The sequence below is a fragment of the Trichomycterus rosablanca genome, chromosome 13 (assembly GCF_030014385.1).
Source record: "Trichomycterus rosablanca isolate fTriRos1 chromosome 13, fTriRos1.hap1, whole genome shotgun sequence".
Lineage (NCBI taxonomy): Eukaryota > Metazoa > Chordata > Actinopteri > Siluriformes > Trichomycteridae > Trichomycterus > Trichomycterus rosablanca.
Window position 1 is genome coordinate 30,565,678 of NC_086000.1, and position 8,087 is coordinate 30,573,764.

Sequence of the window (8,087 nt, forward strand, 5' to 3'; positions counted from 1 at the left end):
GTGCACATCCACCAGGGTACAAGTGAAAGAGAAGGGGTTAAGGGACTTCGCACAGGTGAGAAGGGGCGTGGAGCAGGCAAATATACTCTCCTCAAACGCAATTGCGATCCCCAGCAGCGGAAGACTAATTGGCTATGCTAAATCAGGAGAAAAAGGGAGAAAGTTAATAAATAAATTGAAAAAAATAGGCTGTCAGAGCTGCAGAAGAAAGAGGCAACTTTACATTAGTGCCCCTTATGGAATGTCCAACAAGCTCTTGGTCAGATGTACTTTTGAAATATAAATGATATTTAATCCAACTTTCTGACTCTAAATCATGTTGCTAAAGTCTTATAGTGTAATTAATTGTCTGGATGGGTGATGCATAATTAAAGCTAACGTTTCCTTTATATTCTGAAGACTGCTTGATCCTTTCTCATCAGTTGTTTGGATTGTAATCCTGTGGTAATTGTTAATCACTTTGGATGTGTTCAAAGCAGCCAAGTCCAAGCGTTTAATGAGTTCGAGGTCAGAGGTCTGTACAGTCTAGTGGAGCTTCTTCACACCAAACGTTATGGTCCTTGTTTCAAGCATAGTGGCACAATTAAAAAAGTAGGTGCACCTACTGAGTACACCTTCTAAAGTAATCTAAAGTGCTCATTTATTCTTGTTAAAACATTGTTAACTACTATTCTTTTCTTTATTCTTTTCTTCAGTACCTTAATTTGAAGGTCAATTGCAATTATTCTATCACAATCAGCACTAGTGTGTCCACTACTCTGTCTTTGCACATTAACACAACCTGATGCACTTAGGAAAGCTCTCATACAAGATATGGCTTTAGAGGCTTTATTACAGGAAATATAGACAGTGATTTATTAGTTAAATGAAGTCACTTTGGCTTTGTTAGGGTTGTGGAGGTCTGACCATTGAAAAACAGCATGAAAAGGGGCTAACAAAGCATGCAGAAAAACAGATGGACTACAGTCAGTAATTGTAGAACTACAAAGTGCTTCTGTATGGTCAGTGGAGCTGATAACATGGACAGTGTGTGTAAAAACAAGGAGGTGGTTTTAATGCTATGGCTGATCGGTGTAAACACACACACACACATTCACACTTTGAGTAATTTTAGTAGCTTTAATTAACCAGACCGCATGTTTTTGGACTTGTGGGAGGAAACAGAATCACCTGGAGGAAGCCCATGTAGACACAAGAGAAACGCAAACGAGAAATGCAAACTCCACTCAAAAAGGACCCAGACAGCTCCACCTGGGAATCTAAACCAGGAGACCGTGTTGCCCTTCTTAACCATATAACACATTAATGACAATTTAAATGTCCAGTGATGTAACACAATGTGCAGATAAAATTCTAATTTTAATTTAGTTGGATCTGGGTGAATGTGATAATGTAATAAAATAGAATCATACTATAATTAAGTAGGAACATTATGATAATCATAAACAATAAAACTCTCATAATTTTATTTTATGTGGTTTAGCAGACACGACTGCTGATACTGCTTTATTCATTCATTAGTAGTCGACTTTTCACTAAATAACTTGCAATGAGAGCCATATGTGCTAGAGACAATAGTTTACAAACAACTAAATTTCTAATTCAATTGAAATGATATAATACTAATAATAATTATTTTATTTTTTTTATGTATTATTATTATTATTATTATTTATTCATTATTATTATTATTATTATTATTATTATTATTGTTGTTGTCTGTTGTTGTTAATAATAATAATGCTGTTATTATTAGTAGTAGCATTATTATTATTATTATTATTAGTAGTAGTAGTAGTAGTAGTATTGTTGTTAATAATAATAATTATGTTGCTATTATTATAATTATTATTACTATTATTATTATTGTTATTATTATTAGAGGTATTATTATTATTATTATTATTGTTAATAATAATGATGTTATTAGTATTATTATTGTTATTAATAATAATAATGCTGTTATTATTATTATTGTTATAATTGTTGTTATTATTATTATTAGAGGTATTATAATTTTTTTATTATTAGTGGTATTATTATTATTATTAACAACAACAATAATAAAAAATATTATTATTAATTATTATTATTAAAATTATTATTGTTGTTGTTATTGTTATTATTATAAGTAGTAGTATTGTTGTTGTTGTTGTTAATAATAATAATAATGTTATTATTATTATTATTAGTGGTATTATTATTATTATTATTATTGTTGTTTTTGTTGTTGTAAATAACAATAATGCTGTTGTTTTAACAACAATTTTAACAACAATAATAAAAAATTTTATTATTACTATTAGTAGTAGTATTATTATTAACAACAACCATAATAAAATAATAATAATAATAATAATAATTATTATTATTATTATTATTATTATTATTATTATTATTATTATTATTATTACAATAACAGGCCAGCTGGAACGTCTTTATTTATCATATATGCATATACACATGTACAATACAACGAAATGTTTCTTTCGCATTTCACACATCTTTGGAAGCTGGGATCAGAGCGCAGAGTCAGCCAGGAGCTGAGAGGGTTAAGGGCCTTGCTCAAGGGCCCAACAGTGGCTGCATAGCAGAGCCATGGTACCAACCAGCTACCAATGTATTTCAAACCCGCTCTCTGGGTAAGGTCATAGCCTCCCATGGCTTCTCCTACCACTCCTATGCAGATGACACTCAGCTCATTCTGTCATTTCCTCCTTCAGACACACAAGTCTCAGCTCGCATCTCAGCATGTCTGCGAGATATCTCACAATGGATGTCAGCTCATCATCTAAAACTTAATCCCAGCAAGACAGAGATGTTGCTCATTCCCGGAGATCAGTCTCCAACCCAGGACCTAGTCATTTCTCTTGATGACTCCCAGATCAGACCATCTGATAAGGTACGAAGCCTTGGTGTTGTCCTGGATAACCAGCTGACCTTCTCTCCTTATATAGCCAACATGACAAGATCGTGCCGGTTCCTCCTGTACAACATCAGGAAGATTCGGCCATTTCTCTCCAGGGAAGCTACCCAGATTCTGGTCCAATCACTTGTAATCTCACGGTTGGACTACTGCAACTCCCTCCTGGCAGGAGCTCCCATGTCCACTATTAAACCCTTGCAGCTCATTAAAAATGCAGCTGCCCGTCTGGTTTTTAACCAACCTAAACACTGCCACATCACCCCACTGCTGCGTTCTCTTCACTGGCTTCCTGTAGCTGCACGCATTCAGTTTAAAACACTGATGCTCGCCTACAAAGCCAAAAATGGACCAGCCCCAAACTACCTTCGCGGTCTAATTAAACCCCGCTCTGTACCACGCAACCTCCGAGCCACTAGTCTCGCTCGACTTGATCCTCCACCCAGGACTAAAGGAAGACGAGCATCAAGGCTCTTCTCTGTTCTAGCACCCAAGTGGTGGAATGAACTTCCTCTGTCTGTCCGAACATCTGAGTCTCTTGCTGTCTTTAAAAAACGATTAAAAATCCACCTTTTTACTAAGCACTTAAGCTGACTTATACTTATTTACTAACATTTTTTTCCATTTCCAAAAAAAAAAAAAAAAATAAACAAACCAACACAGGTTTCAGCAGATTTGTGTTCTTCGACTGTTGTTTACTAAAACTTCAGAAATGAAATGTTTACTATGGAAGCACTTCTGTAAGTCGTTCTGGCTAAGAGCGTCTGCTAAATGCAGAAAATGTAAATATGTATATGTGGCCTCTTTTGAAGCCACATACTTCTGATCTATAGTAAGAGGTCTTAACCACCAGGTCACAAATGTTACATTGTTTTGACTATATATATATATATATATATATATATACAGCATATACTGTATATATACCTCAGGCACCAAACCGAGTGTATAACTCTGCTCTGGTCTGAACTGGTGGCTGTTTAGGACTCAACTCATGTAAAAAGCTTTTAATGGATTTTACAGCTGCTCTGTAGTATTGGTTAGTTAGTTATTTGGGGTGAGAATGTAGGTTTGCATTTTTTCAATAGGCTTAATTAAAAAGTTTTTGTTCAGAACTCCAAATGAGTATGATCAATATAGACAGTGAGAGTGCAAGTGTCTCTGCTCTGCTTATTTTAGCATTAGGGCTATTGATCACTGCTCTCATACTCTCTCTACTGCTCTCAAGCAGATTTAGAAACAGTCTATAGGACAAAGTCTATAATTACAACAACATTTAACATACTTTTGCATCATTTCACACTGTTCAGATGCACCTGAGCATGCATGGAGGGGACATGACCTCAACTGTCAAGAGGTGAACTGTGTGGCACTATGCATGACTGAAATACCTAAAGTGTCAACTAATACAGTAATCAATTCCTCTGGGAAGATGTTCTATGGACAGATGAAACCAAACTAGACCGCTTTGGCAATGCATACCAGCGTTATGTTTTTGGATGATAAAATAAAACGTATCTATAGTAAAACATGATGGAGGATTCATAATGTTTTGGGGCTACCTCTGCGAGTGGAGGTCTTAAACATAATACAGAAACATTGAAATCAAAGGATTATCAGAGCATTTTAGAGAATTAAATGTGCTCCAAAGTGTAAGAAAACTAAGTTTGAATCAAATATAATAAGCCATACCAGAGATAGGGACTCGAGTCTGCGACTAGAGCCAGAGTAAGTCTCACACACAGCGACTTCAGACTCGACTCGGACTCGTTTCAAATGACTCGGACTCGACTAATGACTCGCAAAAAAATTACTCATATTATTATTATTATTATAAATATTTTGGTCTTTAATGACGCTCCGGCCATCTTAACCCGCAACGCACGCAATAGGTAAATGTTACAGCCAGCTTCCGGTGTAGTGATGAAGCGTCGCTCCCTACTCCATACACAGTTTGAAGTTCACTTCATTTGAACATTTTCATTACCTTTGGATTGGAATCTTACTTAAAATGGTGGAATACCCTACGTTGTGCACTTCACAGGAACAACTGGGGTGAACGGAACGCTCCTACAGAATTGGTTAATTTGCTCCTACGCTAATGGTTAAAAGACCGCTTTCTAAACCAATCAAACCTTCTGATTAGAATTTTTAGTAAGAAATACTGTTATTTGCATTTATTCAGTTTGCGTCACACAGATGATGGGGCAATGAAACGCTTGATTGGTGTTTTACTTCACAACCGGGAAAAGTTTGGAGATTTTTAATTATAAGCACATTTACAAACTAACAGATTATATTCTTAATGGGACACACGGTTATACATTTAAATAGCATCTGGAAAAACATAAGCTAAGGTAAGCAGTGGTAAACTTGATTTGGACTCTAGTCTAAAGATTCGTGACTTGACTTGGACTCATATTTTGTGACATCTCTGGCCCATAGAGCAGGATAATGACCCAAAGCACACATCCAAAAGCACACAAGAATGATTAAGAAGGAAAAATGAACTGTGTTCAATTGTAGCCCCTCCCAGTTGTGTGTGTCAGTTTACAACATATTAAAGTTTAATTTTCAGGTTTCACATTTATCATACTTGTCACTTTTAAACACATTAGCAATTAGAATTAGCATTAATAAACACTTAGCTTTAGCATATCTCATTAGCACAGTAGTTAGTGCAAGTTGGTTATTAGCATAAGCATTTCTTACTATGTTGGGTGTGTGTGTGTGTGTGTGTGTGTGTGTGTGTGTGTGTGTGCTTATAACTTTCACTGTGTTTATATTCATTTACTGGCAGTTCACATAATTACTTGATTTTGTATTTTTCTTTCATACAAGAGGTCATTTTTAAACAGAGGTAATTCATAAACACTTCTAAATATAATGAACAAGAAAAGAGACGCACGCTTTATCAAAAAGAAATTAGGAGATAATTAACTGCAGAGATAATGAAATGCGATCTCAGTACTACGGTTGGGTCTAAACATTGAAATATTTCATGAACACTCTTTCTGTGCAGATAAAAGCATGGCTGCTGGAAAACTGCTTTTTTCATAGAATCCTGAAGACAAATGGGAATGTTTGATATCTGCCTATAATTAGACGGATTTGGATTAATGTGCTGCACAATTAGAAATGATTAATCATATTAAGTTGAGGACACTTATTTCTCTGTCATTTATGGCACAGTAAACAGTGTTAAAATGAACTTGATTTATTTGTGTTATTTTTAAAATATTTGGTCCATATTAAAAGCTCTTTGCTTCAAATACTGTATGGCAAATAAATAAATAAATAAATAAAAAGTGGAGCCCAGGTGGTGCAGTGGGATACTCCTCGGTTCGAAACTCGGTGTTACCACCGGCTGCCTAGTGGGCGTAATTGGCAGTGCCTGCAGGGTGGGGTGACCGGACGGGTAGGGTCTTCAAACGCTGTGTAAGGACCCTGATTAGCAGATAGAGAGGCGTCTGTCCAGAATGCACGAGTGAAAAAGGGTTACGTTAAGGGTTGCGCACGGGTCGGAGGAGGCGTGAGCAGCAATATACCCACCTTGACTGCAATCGAGGATCCCCCAGCAGCGGAAGACAAATTGACTATGGTAAATTGGGAAAAATGGAAGAAAATGCATAAAATATAATGGAAAATAAATAAATAAATAAACAAACAGTCAGGTTAATTGGAGACACTGAATTGCCCTATAGGTGAATGTGTGTGTGTGTGTGTGTGTGTGTGTGTGTGTGTCTGCCCTGTGATGGACTGGTGAGTGAACAATAATAATAATTATTATTATTATTGTGATTATTAAATTGTTGTTATTATTAAATTGTTATTATTAAATTTTACTTTTTATTTTTTGTTGTTTACGCTGATGTGGATATAAATATTGGTTCTCTTCTACCTTAAAAAAACTGCAATTTATTTACATTAACTTGAAATATACACGTTTATTGTATTTTACTTTTTAAACACATTAAAATTCACATTTGATCTCTGACCAAATATTATTCAAAATAAATAAAAGGAATTAGCTTGGACAAAAATATTGGTATTACTAATAATAATACCTTAATATTGTGTAGCATAAATAGGGAATAAGTGCAATCAAGTGTGTTCTGTAATTCTAAATATGATTTCTTCACTTATCTGCTGGTAGTGTGACTCACTCTCTCTTTTCAGGCTCTTCTACCTGTTTCAATTTTAGGAGTTGCTGTTTTCTAACTGCAGGTTTCAGCACTTTGCACAAATGTCCAGTAGGCTTCTTCAGAATAGTCTATTGTCCAGAGTTCTTACCATCCATTATTAGATGCTTTTTGGTGTGTGTTTCAGGACTTTACCCTTCTGGCAGACCCGTAACCTGTGAAACTGTCTGTTGAAACTACGGCCGATTTTTCTTTTGCAGCTACATCTAAAGTAAGGCTGTCCAGAGAAATTACCACAGAGACACTTATTTAAAGTGGCACAACCAATAAAGCATAGTTTTTTTTATATGGATTTTCTCCCCTTTTTTCTCCCCCTTTAGCACGTCCAATCCTTGCCCAATTGCATCATGCTTCTTCTCCACCAATGCCGATCCCTGCTCTGATTGAGGAAAACGAAGCAAACCCACACCCCCTCCAGCACGTGGGCAGCAAGCCGCATGCACCTTATCACCCACACATTGATGAGTGTTGTGCCACCTAGCGTTGTGTGCGGAGAGACACACCCTAAGAGCACTCTTCCCTCATCTCTGTGTAGGCGCCTCTAATCAGCCAACAGAGGTCAAAATTGCACCATTCTGACAGAGAGAGACTCATATCCGGCTTAGTCCCACCCATCTGAACAACAGGCCAATCGTTGTTCATGTGGCCGCTCAGTCTCAGCCGGAAAGACAGAGCTGAGACTCGATACGATGTATACAAGATCCCAGCTCTGGTTGCAGCCTGTGATTTTACCACTGCGCCACCTGAGAGGCCAATAAAACAGAGTTTGATTGAAAATTTTAATCTCGTTTTTTTTATTGCGATTAAAATTTAAATGTGTTAATCACATTAATTATTGCAATTAACAACATCCCTAATCTACAGATGTTGACTATAGTCCAGTGAGTTTTAAACTTCATAATGTTGGCAACCATGGAATCAGGAACATCTAGGTTTCCTCAGAGATGTGCAGACAGAATGTA

At 36.2% G+C, this 8,087-nt stretch overlaps 1 long non-coding RNA gene across 1 annotated transcript; it reads left to right on the plus strand.

Moving 5' to 3' along the window:
* The first annotated feature begins 2,812 nt into the window (after nucleotides 1-2,812).
* On the plus strand, nucleotides 2,813-7,874 carry LOC134325838 (uncharacterized). The gene is made up of 3 exons (XR_010014370.1): nucleotides 2,813-2,902; nucleotides 7,253-7,336; nucleotides 7,446-7,874. It is a non-coding gene; the product is annotated as an uncharacterized LOC134325838 (long non-coding RNA).
* The last annotated feature ends 213 nt before the right edge of the window (nucleotides 7,875-8,087 follow it).